Consider the following 15,783-nt stretch of genomic DNA (forward strand, 5'->3'; position numbering starts at 1 on the left):
TGCATGATCCTTAAATGGAAGAAGTTTGGGACCACCAGAAGTCGTCCTAGACCTGCCGTCCAGCCAAACTGAGCAATTGTGGGAGAAGAGCCTTGGTGAGAGAGGTAAAGAAGAACCCCAAGATCACTGTGGCTGAGCTCCAGAGATGCAGTAGGGAGATAGGAGAAAGTTCCGCAAAGTCAAGCTGCCATCCACCAGTCAGGCTTTTATGGCAGAGTGGCCCGACGGAAGCCTTTCCTCAGTGCAAGACATATGAAAGCCCGCATAGAGTTTGCTCAAAAACACATGAAGGACTCTCCGACTATGAGAAATAAGATTCTCTGGTCTGATGAGACAAAGATAGATCTTTTTGGTGATAATTCTAAGCGGTATGTGTGGAAAAAAACAGGCACTGCTCATCACCTGCCTAATACAATCCCAACAGTGAAACATGTTGGTGGCAGCATCATGCTATGGGGGTGTTTTTCAGCTGCAGGGACAAGACGACAGGTTGCAATTGAAGGAAACATGAATGCGGCCAAGTACAGAGATATCCTGGATGAAAACTTCTTCCAGAGTGCTCTGGACCTCAGATTTGGCCGAAGGTTCACCTTCCAGCAAGACAATGACCTTAAGAACACAGCTAAAACAACAAAGGAGTGGCTTCAGAACAACTCTGTGACCATTCTTGACTGGCCCAGCCAGAGCCCTGACCTAAACCCAATTGGTCATCTCTGGAGAGACCTGAAAATGGCTGTTCATCAACGTTCACCATCCAACTTGACGGAACTGGAGAGGATCTGCAAGGAAGAATGGCAGAGGATCCCCAAATCCAGGTGTGAAAAACTTGTTGCATCATTCCCAAGAAGACTCATGACAGTGCTAGCTCAAAAGGGTGCTTCTACTCAATACTGAGAAAGGATCTGAATACTTATGACCATGTGATATTTCAGTTTTTCTTTTTTACTAAATTTGCAAAAATTTCTACATTTGTTTTTTTTTCAGTCAAGATGGGGTGCAGAGTGTACTTTAATGAGAAAAAAATGAACTGTTTAGAACTTACCAAATGGCTGCAATGAAACAAAGAGTTAAAAATTTAAAGGGGTCTGAATACTTTCCGTACCCACTGTATAGTTTATCATACACGTCTCTTCTTTTAAAGCTTTAACCTTATTCATTATATTTTCAATTAAACACTTTATTATTAATATCTAATGTTGGAAGAAATACATTGATCAAGTGATATGTAAAATTAGACTAAGAACGGAGTGGTAATGGTGGACATTAGGACCCAGCGCTCTCATGAGCAACATAGCTGAGCTCAACATGCCTTCCAGACACTGGTGGACTAAACCTACACATATATGGTATTACAGAGATCTCCCCTCCTTTATCACTGGCACCAGGGATTTTATGTGACTGTAACTGGAGGTTGCTATGACCATTACACATGCAGCCTTACAAGGTTGGTTTTATTTTGTCACATTTTGCATTCAGTGACTCACTCCTTCCTACTTTATTGCTGATGTTTAGGAATACAGGGACGACTTGCATAGTGACATGCATCTTGTGACAAAGTCACTGGCAAAGTACTAGAGGGGAGATATGTAGCACTGAGATTGATAGCTGCAGTAATTGTACATAGGAAAAAGGTTCCAGCACACAAGTGAGCTAAACAGCCATCTTTGGTGCTGGGATGATTGAACACCTATAGAGAGGGAGGAACTCTGAGGATATAATTCACAGCCTTTCAGAGCATTTGGTGTGGGGAGGGCCTGGAGGTGAAAGCTCTGAGCTGTTTGTTTTCACACGTGCTGGATGTATGGAGATTGCAGGTCTCCTGGTTTGAATCCCTTTGTTGAAGGACATGAAAGCTGGACTCTAAGCCAGGTGGGCTGGCTAACCAGCACTATTGTATGGACTTGTTATTTTATGTTTACCCTTCTGCCGGACAAAAGCTGTATTTATGTTTTCTGGTGACGTGGTTTATGAAGATTGCAATAAATCAGCCGCACTTTAAATAGAAATGGTTCCTGTGTCTGCCTCTTTAAGAAGCCGAGAGAGTCGATTTACCACAATCTGTACATGACACGGATAAGATGGTGTTTTTTTCCTACAGATGGCTGTGATCTCACCTGTACTATAGTGACGGAATACATCAGCCGCCCATGAGAAGACAGCTGCAGTCATGCAGAATGAGGGGATAGCACTTATGTTATCAGGCATCAGCCACAACATGCGAGAACCACTCATATTTTTAAAGGGAACACACAAGTCCACCATGTACGAGGGTGTGTCTTCAATAAGCAATCACAGATCCTCTCGCTCCAATTAGAAGGGGTTTTACATCGCAAACAGTAGTAAAGGGCTCAATGTGCCGCATAGCAGCATTGGTGATGCCAGACTGCTGTCATTCAGGTGACGCACAATGGAGCTCTGATTCCTGATCTACAAGCTGCAGGGATATAGACTCATAGAAGAAAAAAGCGATCAAGATCACCCAAAAGAATGTTTCTCAATATAAAAGACAAATTTTATTGTATGAATATAAAATGCAAAATGTAATACACATGCTTGACAAAAATGGTGCAAATACATACACTATAAAAAATCCATCGTAATGTAGGACCGATGGGGTCCATTCTGTGAGATTCACAACAGCTCAGTGCCCATTTGCACTGTCATTAAATGACCCACCTAGCCATACTAGAGTCCAAGTAAATGTACAAGTATTTAAAGATGTCCAGGAAAATAATACTGGTCTATAGTAAACAGTTCATTGAATGGTCACCAAATAGTTAAGCATCAAACTATCCACAAGAGATAGATGTATGAACAATTAATTCATACCTGGACACAGGACCATATGCTGTGGGAGCTCACAGGGGGGCCACGCGTCCATCCCAACGCGCGTTTTGGCACTGCCTTCAGGAGGCGTAAACCATCTCAGGAGGTGTGTCTCTTTAAATGATAGCCCAGCCAATGGGTGAAGATGGGAGGACCATGAGTGACGCACGTAGCGTCGCGGTTGCCGTGGCCACCCGGTACGTCGGCGTCATGCGGCGGATCACGCGAAAGTCACGTGGGCCCATGTGACTCTGCAGGTCCTTGCAGGTAGACGCCGAAGACCACGGGGCGCTGTGCCAGCCCGTGAAGCGCATGCGTACAGATCCTATCGGCCACAAACACTGTCCCAGAGCTCAAAGAATGCAGTACATAAACAGCATACCCCCCAATGTTACATGTCACCTTTACCACAACTCATACAATGCGATCTGAAGGTCAGTTTAGCAATACATTTAAATCTGTATAATAATACATCATATAAAACACAATATATCAGATATGTTATAATTAATAGAAAAGTTTCATACATTAACCATCCCAAAGACAACATGTACATACTTTATAATGTCTTCATTCATATAAATATAGATAGTTACCATATCAGTGTACAGACAATAGCTTACATATAATAAAAGTGACAAACATCACAACCACTACAGTCCTCACTCCTAAATTATCCATACATGTGATGTAGTCATTATGGGGTCTGAAATATATATATAATCATGCACTACATCCCACAAGAATGTAAGTGTCCCTATAGGGGAACATGTGCGCACCCACAAATATAGACAGAATATCATAGACAGGAGGTGTCCACGCCTGGCATGACAAAACCCCAAAGGAGTCCGTACATGACTCGACGTGGACACCCCCTGCACTGCATGAGACACCTGGCCAAACTGCAATGGATAAGCTCTCATACAATGGGTACAAAAAAAATTATTACAATATCAACGGGTCAGAAAGCCAATCGATGCACAGTGAGGCACTTGTCATTCCCGGATCAAGTGAATTTTCCTCTCCACCCATGGTCGAAGATAAAAGGCATCAGAAGAGATGTAACTAGGCCACATCCATCCCAAGAAGATTTAGCAACAAATATAGATGGATACACACTGTGAAAAATAAAATCAAAATTAAAAACAATTTAAAAAACAATATAGATGTATGTTGCAGGCAGAGAGGGATCAGATAAAAGGGACAAAACTGAGGTTCTCGTTCAATCCATTTGTATGTACCGTACCTAAATTCCAAATCCATTGTGACTGTAGTTGAGCTAAACGCTGACTAAGTTTTCCTCCACGAATTCCGTACTTAAGTAAATCAATCCCTCTGATCTTTAATAGGGAACTATCACAGCCATGACATAGCTTGAAGTGTCGTTGTATTGTCCTGAGTGTGGAAGTGTCCATGCTGTCGGTGGCTGCCAAAACACCCAACACATGTTCCCTTACTCTCCCTTTCAATTGGCGCGTAGTTAGGCCAATGTAGATTAGTCCACAAGGACAAGTGGCATAGTAGATGACATAGCGTAAGGTACAGGTGATGCGGCTCCTGATTTCATATATCTTAGTGCCAGCTGCATTAGTGAAGGTATTCACTCTTTGCACATTAGGGCAGGCAACACATCGACCGCAAGGAAAGCTTCCACACAGGACTTGAGGCACCCAAAATTGTAGTCACGGATTCAGTCTGGTAATGACTGTGTATCAGTTGGTCCCGTAGATTTTTGGAGCGACGTACAGTGATAGATGGACGATCAGGAAGAATTTTTGACAGCGTGGGATCTGTCAATAAAATTGGCCACACCTTGCTCAAGCATTCCCTCATACGTCCAAACTGCCCATGGTAATTTGTTATGAATCTCACTTTGTCCTCCATCTATCTTGGGGCTCTTTTTTTTATATAATAATTCATGTCGACTAGAGTATTTGGCACGATGATATGCTCTTTTTACCATTCGTCTGCTATAGCCCCTTTCGTAGAATCTATTTTTCAGGTCTTCTGACTGTCTAACAAATTCCATGTCGTCAGAGCAAATCCTACGCAAACGTAGGAATTGGCCTGTTGGTATAGCCTGAATCATGTGAGGGGGATGAGAGGATGTCGCATGGAGTAGCATATTTGTAGAAGTGTCTTTCCTATAGATACTAGTCTGTAAGAAATTATTTTGATCCCTAGTAAGGGTCACATCTAAGAAATTAATTACATTTCTATCCCACGTAAATGTGATAAAAATGTTCATATCATTCTTATTGAGGGATTCCATGAACTCAAATAAAGCTTCAACAGTACCCTGCCAGATATGTGAGCTATTGTCTGTACACTGATATGGTAACTATCTATATTTATATGAATGAAGACATTATAAAGTATGTACATGTTGTTTTTGGGTTGGTTAATGTATGAAACTTTTCTATTAATTATAACATATCTGATATATTGTGTTTTATATGATAATGTATTATTATCCAGATTTAAATGTATTGCTAAACTGACCTTCAGATCGCATTGTATGAGTTGTGGTAAAGGTGACATGTAACTTGGGCGGGTATGCCGTTTATGTACTGCATTCTTTGAGCATTGGGATAGTGTTTGGGGCCAATAGGACCTGAACGCATGCGCTTCGCGGGTTGGCACAGCGCCCCGTGGTCTTCGGCGTCTACCTGCAAGGACCTGCAGAGTCACATGGGCCCAAGTGACTTCCGCGTGATGCGCCGAATGACGCCGTCATGGGTCGCCCTGGCAACCGCAACGCTACATGCGTCACTCATGGTCCTCCCATCTTCACCCATTGGCTGGGCTATCATTTAAAGAGACACACCTCCTGAGTTGGTTTATGCCCCCTGAAGAAGGCAGCGCCGAAACGCGCGTTGGGGTGGACGCGTGGCCCCCCTGTGAGCTCCCACACCATATGGTCCTGTGTCCAGGTATGAATTAATTGTTCATACATCTATCTCTTGTGGATAGTTTGATGCTTAACTATTTGGTGACCATTCAATGAACTGTTTACTATAGACCAGTATTATTTTCCTGGACATCTTTAAATACTTGTACATTTACTTGGACTCTAGTATGGCTTGGTGGGTCACTTAATGACAGTGAACATGGCCACTGAGCTGTTGTGATTCTCACAGAACGGACCCCGTCGGTCCTACATTACGATGGATTTTTTATAGTGTATGTATTTGCACCATTTTTGTCAAGCATGTGTATTACATTTTGCATTTTATATTCATACAATAAAATTTGTCTTTTATATTGAGAAACATTCTTTTGGGTGATCTTGATCGCTTTTTTCTTCTATGAGTCTATATGGGTGACGATTTACCCTTATTAGCATCCTCAGGTGTGAGTTATTTTGTCTCATTTAATAAGCACCAGTTGAGAATTATAAGTAAGCTGCAGGGATATAGCAGAGCACATCCCATTTATAGACTGATGCGATCTGCTGATGAACAATAGAAGACAGCTACAGCACATCTAGCATCTCTGCTCAGCATTTGGGGCAATCTCCTGTGTCCTTTCCCTTGTTTAGTACTGGTTCAGCACCACAGTGATGGGCTGCTCTCCTCTGGGCACTACAGTCCTAGATTCGGCACCAAACCGGTGGGCAGCTCTCCTCTGGGCACTACATTCCTAGATTCAGCACCACACCGATGGGCAGCTCTCCTCTGGGCAGTACAGTCCTAGATTCAGCACCATAGTGGTGGCCAGCTCTCCTCTGGGCAGTACAGTCCTGGACTCAGCACCACACAAATGGGCAGCTCTCCTCTGGGCAGTACAGTCCTGGATTCAGCACCACACCGATGGGCAGCTCTGATCTGGGCAGCACAGTCTAGATTCAGCACCACGTAAGTGAGCAGTTGGTCATTATAGTCAAATTTTGGTGCAACACCACGGAGGGCAGTGCCATCCCGATTCAGCATGACACTAGTGGACTTCTTTGGTGCCTCTGGCTGCAACAGTTTCAGCACTTCTGCCTAGGACAGCTCCAGCTTCACTTCTACCTTGAAGAAAATGTCCTTCTCCTCTTGCCCCTCTCTGATATCCTCAGTTATAAACCAATGCACTGGTTATTGGCACAAGAATAAGTCAGCGACTGAATCCAAGTATACAGCAGGATTGGACAAGGCTATTTGTATTGGTGTGAAATGGCTCTTAAGCATGTAATTTCCTTCTGTGCCCTTATTAGAGTGATATGTTTTGTTCATGGACTTCCTAAACCAGAAAGTAGCCAAGGTAAACTTACTCTTAAATATGCAATTAATGCTATAATTTAGCATCGCTTAGATAGTGTTTATGGGCCAGATTATAAGCAGTTATTATAAGCAATTATTATAGCAATTATAAACCAGATCCTGTGTGCTAGAAATGTGTATTGCCCTCTAGAAAGAAGACAGAATGTACAGTACAGACTAAAAGTTTGGACACACCTTCTCATTTAAAGTTTTTTCCGTATTTTCATGACTGTGAAAATCGTACATTCATACTGAAGGCATCAAAACTATGAATTAACACATGTGGAATTGTATACTTAACAAAAAAGTGTGAAACAACTGAAAATATGTCTTCTATTCTAGGTTCTTCAAAGTAGCCACCTTTTGCTTGGATGACTGCTTTGTACACTCTTGGCATTCTCTTGATGAGGTTCAAGAGGTAGTCACCGGAAATGGTTTTCACTTCACAGGTGTGCCCTGTCAGATTTAATAAGTGGGATTTATTGCCTTATAAATGGGGTTGGGACCATCAGTTGTGTTGTGCAGAAGTCAGGTGGATACACAGCTGATAGTCCTACTGAATAGACTGTTAGAATTTGTATTATGGCAAGAAAAAAGCAGCTAAGTAAAGAAAATCAAGTGGCCATCATTACTTTAAGAAATGAAGGTCAGTCAGTCTGAAAAATTGGGCAAACTTTGAAAGTGTTCCCAAGTGCAGTTGCAAAAACCATCAAGCGTTACAAAGAAACTGGCTCACATGAGGACCGCCCCAGGAAAGGAAGACCAAGAGTCACCTCTGCTTTTGAGGATAAGTTTATCCAAGTCACCAGCCTCAGAAATCGCAGGTTAACAGCAGCTCAGATTAGAGACCAGGTCAATGCCACACAGAGTTCTAGCAGCAGGCACATCTCTACAATAACTGTTAAGAGGAGACTTTGTGCAGCTGGCCTTCATGGTAAAATAGCTGCTAGGAAACCACTGCTAAGGACAGGCAACAAGCAGAAGAGACTTGTTTGGGCTAAAGAACACAAGGAATGGACATTAGACCAGTGGAAATCTGTGCTTTATTCTGATGAGTTCAAATTTGAGATCTTTGGTTCCAACCACCATGTCTTTGTGCGACGCAGAAAAGGTGAACCGATGGACTCTACATGCCTGGTGAAGCATGGAGGAGGAGGAGTGATGGTGTGGTGGTGCTTTGCTGGTGACACTGTTGGGGATTTATTCAAAATTGAAGGCATACTGAACCAGCATGGCTACCACAGCATCTTGCAGCGGCATGCTATTCCATCCGGTTTGCGTTTAGTTGGACCATCATTTATTTTTCAACAGGACAATGACCCCAAACACACCTCCAGGCTGTGTAAGGGCTACTTGACCAAAAAGGAGAGTTATGGGGTGCTACGCCAGATGACCTGGCCTCCACAGTCACCAGACCTGGACCCAATCGAGATGGTTTGGGGTGAGCTGGACCGCAGAGTAAAGGCAAAAGGGCCAACAAGTGCTAAGCATTTCTGGGAACTCCTTCAAGATTGTTGGAAGACCATTTCCGTTGACTACCACTTGAAGCTCATCAAGAGAATGCCAAGAGTGTGCAAAGCAGTAATCAAAGCAAAAGGTGGCTACTTTGAAGAACCTAGAATATAAGACATATTTTCAGTTGTTTCACACTTTTTTGTTAAGTATATAATTCCACATGTGTTAATTCATAGTTTTGATGCCTTCAGTGTGAATGTACAATTTTCATAGTCATGAAAATACAGAAAAATCTTTAAATGAGAAGGTGTGTCCAAACTTTTGGTCTGTACTGTATATGGGGAGAATGCAGCTGACATGTTCACTGTAACCCAACGATTAAAGTAATTTAACTAAATCCATCTTCACAAATCAACTCTTAAAGGAATAAAGCACCTTTTTTGTAGAAAGCAGTCTTAGTAACGTGTAGTTGTGTATTTAGGATTATTCTTCTATAGTTTATGTTTAGTAATTATTCCTGAATTTATTCATATTTAATTTACATATATAAACTCGGCGATGAGTTAATTGTAATATTTCTGCCTCTTTATCCCTTCTAGACAAGGCGCTGCATAATAGAGCATTAAGTGTAGAGAGACCACTGGAAAAACAGGCAAGTTTCCAGACTTTTACATGGTTTACTGCATTTTGTGCAGAGAATTTATAGAAAACATTTCCAAACAGATGTGTTGTGCTTAGTGGGCTGACGATAATTATTTAATAATATCATATAATGTGTACTGTGACTGTTAATAAATTACCATAATTATTGTACAACCTTGATCGATTCTAAAACAGATGGACTAATATGTCATGCAACAGATGCACAGACTAGACTACTATCGGACACAGTAATATTCTTGCAAACAAACACTTGTATTTAGGAGCATAGATACTTTGGGTAGTGGGATCTATTAGCTTGCCGAAGCAGATACAGTAAACAGAGGAACACGTAAAGGTAAAATGTTTTAACCTCAGGCATTCATTGCTACTAACAGTGAGAAGCAACAGTAAAAGCTACAGTTTTTCCTGTTTTTCCATCCTGTAGATAAAGTAAAAAATGATTCCCTTGTGGATGATATTTTAGTTTCTAGATGTCAGTAGCAGAGAAAGAGAAAAAAAAATGTCAAAAGAAGTGGTGGACAAAGACCACAGGCAGTTACCACAAGACCTCCACGGGTGAGGCAGACTCAACAAAAAGCTTAAAGCCTGTAGAGTATTTTGATTCCACTAAAAGTGGATTGGATGATAAATATGAAGGTATTTGATAATCATCATAGCCATCTCATATTATTACCAGTGATAAAATACTCTTCCAAACGTTATATATTGCTGTGTATCTTTGAATTTGGTTTAAGACTTTCTCAAAAAACAAATATCACAACATAAAAGCAGAACCCTTGACCAGCTGCAGATAACAACCCAACAACTGGGTGGCCAAACACATAGCTTTTCCCTTTTTTATTAAAAGATGGTAACCCTGCTCAACACTGTAGTTCATGATGAATCAATCCACTTAGTGGAAGCAGGTATCATGTACATGAGAAAGCCAGCAAAAATGATCTTCTCATAGGACACAGATGGGATGACCACATTAGTGCAGTCTGTGATTCAGAATGGTATTGATTATATGAATAAAATGGCTTAAGGTAATGATTAAGCCCCTTTGCCTCTGCTCTGATATTTCAGTTACTGGAAATCTCATCGTTCGTTAGAACAGCAATGTGTTTAGAGCATTCCACTGATAAAAGAAATCTCTCAGTGGTGCTGAAATGGTTTATTGCACTAAACAATTAGAAACTGATTAAGCTCTTTCTTAACAACATTGTTATTATGTAGTAATAATAAAAATTACCAAATCAAACAACAAAAAGAAAAAAGTCACCAACATACTCAAAGAGTACAGTAGTGGTACACATAAAAGAGATGATCACTTTTGGGTGGATTTCCCTTTAAAAATTCATTCATGTGAATGACATATTATTTATAACCTATAAATATTAAATTCAGAGGTACTCGGTCTAGAAGTTAAATCCCCCAAATAGTATTCAATTTATTTAAAATGTAATTTATCCATCAGTAGAATGTACCATTAAATCACACTGCATCAATCTACACAAAGCCATTAACATAAATCGCATAATTAAATACTGGGCAGCGAATTATATGCTTGAAGATACAACTAAGCATGTAAGCTGTAACAAATAGTACAAAATCTAAATAGCTAAGTAATATCTAAAATACTTACATTAACCCCTTAATAACATCTGACGTACTAATAATCGTCTGTGCCCTGGGACTTAAGAGCCAGACCCGTATTAGTACGTCATCGCGATCGCGCGCGCACACAGGCTGTGCGGGCGCGATTGCCGCCGGGTGTCAGCTGATTGTCACAGCTGACACCCGGTACTATGTGCAGGGAGCGGTCCTGCACCGCTCCCAGCACATTAACCCCCGCGATGCTGCGATCGAAGTCGATCGCGGCATTGCGGGGGCAAGGGGAGGTGATCGGCGATACTCACCTCCTCTTCCGGCTTCCAGCGCAGTCTGCAAAGGCTTCCCAGGTGTTGCCATGACGACCCGATGTCGTCATGACAACATCCGGGTCACCAGAGAGCAGGAAGATTGCTTGGACATGCACAGTGCATCTCCAAGCAATCTTCACACTGTGCACTTCTGACAGCCTTCATGGCATAGGGATGGTGCTCCATTCCTGTGCCATGCAGGCGATCAGAAAAAAAAAAGTGAAAGTCCCAGAGTGGGACAAAGTAATAAAGTGTATAAACTGTGTGAAAATGGAAAAAAAAAAAAAAAAAAAAAATGTGCAAAAATATTATAAAAAAAAAAAAAAAAAAAATACACCAAAAATAAAAATATAATGTACCCATCAATAAATATTATTATAAAAAAAATAAAAAAAAAAACAATAAAAGTACACATATTTGGTATCGCCGCGTCCGGAACAACCTGACCTATAAAACTGTCCCACTAGTTAACCCCTTCAGTGAACACGGTAAAAAAAAAAAAAAAAACCGAAACAAAAAACAATGCTTTATCACCATACCGCCAAACAAAAAGTGGAATAACACGCGATCAAAAAGACGCATATAAATAAAAATGATACCGCTGAAAACGTCATCTCGTCCCGCAAAAAACAAGCCGCCATACAGCTCCATCAGCCGAAAAATAAAAAAGTTATAGCTCTCAGAATAAAGCGATACTAAAAAATATTTTTTTCTATAAAATAGCTTTTATTGTGTATAAGCGCCAAAACATAGAAAAATTATACAAATGTGGTACCGCTGTAAACGTACTGACCCGAAGAATAAAGCTACCTCATCAATTTTACCACACGCGGAACAGAATAAAAAAAAAAAAAAAAAACAATTCCTGAATTGTTGGTTTTTGTTTATTCTGCCTCCCAAAAATCGGAATAGAAAGCGATCAAAAAATGTCACGTGCCTGAACATGGCACCAATAACAACGTCAAGTCATCCCGCAAAAAACGAGCCGTCACATGACTGTCTGCCAAAATCTGGAAAAATTATAGCTCTCAAAATATGGCGATGCAAAAACTAGATTTTACAAAAACTGCGTCTTTTAGTGTGTGACAGCTGTCAGTCATAAAAACCCCATATGATTCTGGCACACCGACCCGAAGAATAAAGTCGTCTAATCACTTATACCGCACAAGGAACGGCGTCAAAAAAAATTGTCGGCTCAAATTGTTAGCGGATATCATGTTGCATTTGGAGAGTCCCTGTGTGCCCAAACATTGGAGCTCCCCCACAAGTGACCCCATTTTGGAAACTAGACCCCCCAAGGCACCTATCTAGATGCATAGTGAGCACTTGGAACCCCAGGTGCTTCACAAATTGATTCATAAAAATGAAAAAGTGTTTTTTTTTTCACTTTTTCATTATTACGAATCAATTTGTGAAGCACCTGGGGGTTCCAAGTGCTCACTATGCATCTAGAAAGGTGCCTTGTGGGGTCTAGTTTCCAAAATGGGGTCACTTGTGGGGGAGCTCCAAAGTTTTGGCACAGAGGGGCTCTCCAAACGCAATGTGGTGTCCGCTAACAATTTGAGCCGATTTTCCATTCAATTTGTTAGCGGATACCATGTTGCATTTAGAGAGTCCCTGTGTGCGCAAACATTGGAGCTCCCCCACAAGTGACCCCATTTTGGAAACTAGACCCCCCAAGGCACCTATCTAGATGCATAGTGAGCACTTGGAACCCCTAGGTGCTTCACAAATTGATTCGTAAAAATGAAAGTGTTTTTTTTTTCACTTTTTCATTATTACGAATCAATTTGTGAAGCACCTGGGTGTTCCAAGTGCTCACTATGCATCTAGAAAGGTGCCTTGGGGGGTCTAGTTTCCAAAATGGGGTCACTTGTGGGGGAGCTCAAAAGTTTGGGCACAGAGGGGCTCTCCAAACGCAATGTGGTGTCCGCTAACAATTTGAGCCGATTTTCCATTCAATTTGTTAGCGGATACCATGTTGCATTTAGAGAGTCCCTGTGTGCCCAAACATTGGAGCTCCCCCACAAGTGACCCCATTTTGGAAACTAGACCCCCCAAGGCACCTATCTAGATGCATAGTGAGCACTTGGAACCCCAGGTGCTTCACAAATTGATTCATAAAAATGAAAAAGTGTTTTTTTTTTCACTTTTTCATTATTACGAATCAATTTGTGAAGCACCTGGGGGTTCCAAGTGCTCACTATGCATCTAGAAAGGTGCCTTGGGGGGTCTAGTTTCCAAAATGGGGTCACTTGTGGGGGAGCTCCAAAGTTTGGGCACAGAGGCGCTCTCCAAACGCAATGTGGTGTCCGCTAACAATTTGAGCCGATTTTCCATTCAATTTGTTAGCGGATACCATGTTGCATTTAGAGAGTCCCTGTGTGCCCAAACATTGGAGCTTCCCCACAAGTGACCCCATTTTGGAAACTAGACCCCCCAAGGCACCTATCTAGATGCATAGTGAGCACTTGGAACCCCAGGTGCTTCACAAATTGATTCATAAAAATGAAAAAGTGTTTTTTTTTTCACTTTTTCATTATTACGAATCAATTTGTGAAGCACCTGGGGGTTCCAAGTGCTCACTATGCATCTAGAAAGGTGCCTTGTGGGGTCTAGTTTCCAAAATGGGGTCACTTGTGGGGGAGCTCCAAAGTTTGGGCACAGAGGCGCTCTCCAAACGCAATGTGGTGTCCGCTAACAATTTGAGCCGATTTTCCATTCAATTTGTTAGCGGATACCATGTTGCATTTAGAGAGTCCCTGTGTGCCCAAACATTGGAGCTTCCCCACAAGTGACCCCATTTTGGAAACTAGACCCCCCAAGGCACCTATCTAGATGCATAGTGAGCACTTGGAACCCCTAGGTGCTTCACAAATTGATTCGTAAAAATGAAAAAGTGTTTTTTTTTTCACTTTTTCATTATTACGAATCAATTTGTGAAGCACCTGGGGGTTCCAAGTGCTCACTATGCATCTAGAAAGGTGCCTTGGGGGGTCTAGTTTCCAAAATGGGGTCACTTGTGGGGGAGCTCCAAAGTTTGGGCACAGAGGGGCTCTCCAAACGCAATGTGGTGTCCGCTAACAATTTGAGCTGATTTTCCATTCAATTTGTTAGCGGATACCATGTTGCATTTAGAGAGTCCCTGTGTGCCCAAACATTGGAGCTCCCCCACAAGTGACCCCATTTAGACCCCCCAAGGCACCTATCTAGATGCATAGTGAGCAGTTGGAACCCCCAGGTGCTTCACAAATTGATTCAAAACAATGAAAAAGTGTTTTTTTTTTCACTTTTTCATTTTTACTTATCAATTTGTGAAGCACCTGGGGGTTGCAACTGCTCACTATGCATCTAGATAGGTGCCTTGGGGGGTCTAGTTTCCAAAATGGGGTCACTTGTGGGGGAGCTCCAATGTTTGGGCATACAGGGGCTCTCTAAACGCAACATGGTGTCCGCTAATTATTCAAGCAAATTTTACAATCAAAAAGTCAAATGGCGCTCCTTCCCTTCCGAGCCCTACAGTGCGCCCAAACAGTGTTTTTTCCCCAAATATTGGGTATCTGCGTGCCCAGGGGAAATTGCACAACAAATTTTGCGGTCCATTTTTTCTTGTTACCCCTGTGAAAATAAAAAAAATTGGGTCTAAAGTAACATTTTTGTGAAAAAAGTTAAATGTTCATTTTTTTCTTCCACATTCAAAAAATTCCTATGAAGCACCTGAAGGGTTAATAAAGTTCTTGAATGTGGTTTTGAGCACCTTGAGGGGTGCAGTTTTTAGAATGGTGTCACTTTTGGGTATTTTCTGTCATAAAGACCTCTCAAAGTGACTTCAAATGTGATGTGGTCCCTAAAAAAATGGTTTTGTAAATTTTGTTGGAAAAATGAGAAATCGCTGGTCAACTTTAAACCCTTATAGCTCCCTAACAAAAAAAAATTTTGGTTCCAAAATTGTGCTTATGTAAAGTAGATATGTGGGAAATGTTATTTATTAACTCTTTTGTGTGACATATCGCTCTGATTTCAGGGCTTAAAAATTCAAATTTTGAAAATTGCAAAATTTTCAAAATTTTCGCCAAATTTCCATTTTTTTTCACAAATAAACGCAAGTGATATCGAAGAAATTTTTCCACAATCATGAAGTACAATATGTCACGAAAAAACAGTCTCAGAATCAGGGGGATCCGTTGAAGCGTTCCAGAGTAATTACCTCATAAAGTGACAGTGGTCAGAATTCTAAAAATTGGCCCGGTCATTAACGTGCAAACCACCCGCGGGGCTTAAGGGGTTAATGACATATATTACATAACGTATTTTACTAAATGACATCATGTAATGACCATGCTTATCGAATAAGCAAAGGCCCGATTCATCATTGCATTTGCTCCTGTTTTTTGTCTCGTTTTGCGTTTTTTTTGTTTGGACCCAATTCACTATTCTATTTTTGCCTTATTTTAAGGCTATTTTATATGTGCTCGCCTGCTTTTCTTTTGTTTTCTGTTTTGTGGGCAGAGTTTAGCAATTACAGATGTTTTGCCTGATTCATCAATAGTAACTTTTTAGAAAGTCACATAATGTAACACAACTCCACTCCAGTCCCCCCTGGTGTATTTTTGATGGCAGTATTTTGGTGCATTTTTTACGTCATGTTGCTGAAGAAATTCGGTGTTCGCCTGAGCATACTCGCAGAAAGGGTT

General features: G+C 41.3%; 1 long non-coding RNA gene across 1 annotated transcript in view; it reads left to right on the forward strand.

The window, feature by feature from the left end:
• The window catches only part of LOC141166315 (uncharacterized), a 57,626-nt gene that overhangs the window by 23,105 nt on the left and 18,738 nt on the right, over positions 1-15,783 (forward strand). The window contains exon 2 of the long non-coding RNA XR_012251275.1: positions 9,125-9,177. This is a non-coding gene — a long non-coding RNA (uncharacterized lncRNA). The remainder of the gene's footprint in view (positions 1-9,124; positions 9,178-15,783) is intronic.

Source organism: Phyllobates terribilis, unplaced genomic scaffold, assembly GCF_046119375.1.
Source record: "Phyllobates terribilis strain yellow unplaced genomic scaffold, ASM4611937v1 Scaffold_11__3_contigs__length_659146591, whole genome shotgun sequence".
Taxonomy (NCBI): Eukaryota; Metazoa; Chordata; class Amphibia; order Anura; family Dendrobatidae; genus Phyllobates; species Phyllobates terribilis.